A 619-nucleotide genomic window follows, 5' to 3' on the forward strand; every position below is an offset into this window, starting at 1 on the left:
TGAATAGAAGATGAAACAGAAAGAAGAGGAAGAGGAAGATGATGGTTCTGGTCAGACAGAACTCTTCTCCTTTAATGGATCCAAACCGGTTCCAGTTCCAGTTCCAGTCATGAACTGGTTCCTCAGGCACAAAAATGATTCAGTTCCTTCAGATCTTCATTCTGTCATCAATAATCAATAGTGATCAATCAGAGGCTGCAGACTGGACCAGAGGACCAGGAAGTGTCTCTGTTGGTCCATCAGAACCTTCACTGAGATCGGCTCTGATCCAAAGTCTGACTGGATCAATGATCAGAGATGATCAACCTGATCAGACTGATTGATCAGCCAGCAGTGGAGTCGGATCAATGGAGATTATTCTGGTTCTGGTGTCCTCTGGTTGGACCTGGTCTGTCCCTGCTGAGGAGACAGAGGACAGTTAGAGAGACAATCAATCAGCATCAGGATCAGATGTTGGTAAACGACCTGAACTCATCAAGTCAGAGGATCCAAGAGGATCTACATTCACTCTGCATTCACTCTACATTCACTCTGCATTCACTCATTCATTCTGCATTCATTCTACATTCACTCTGCATTCACTCTGCATTCACTCTGCATTCACTCTGCATTCACTCTG

The sequence above is a fragment of the Poecilia latipinna genome, unplaced genomic scaffold (assembly GCF_001443285.1).
Source record: "Poecilia latipinna isolate Pla-1442-1.1 unplaced genomic scaffold, P_latipinna-1.0 Scaffold1657, whole genome shotgun sequence".
NCBI classification, from domain to species: domain Eukaryota; kingdom Metazoa; phylum Chordata; class Actinopteri; order Cyprinodontiformes; family Poeciliidae; genus Poecilia; species Poecilia latipinna.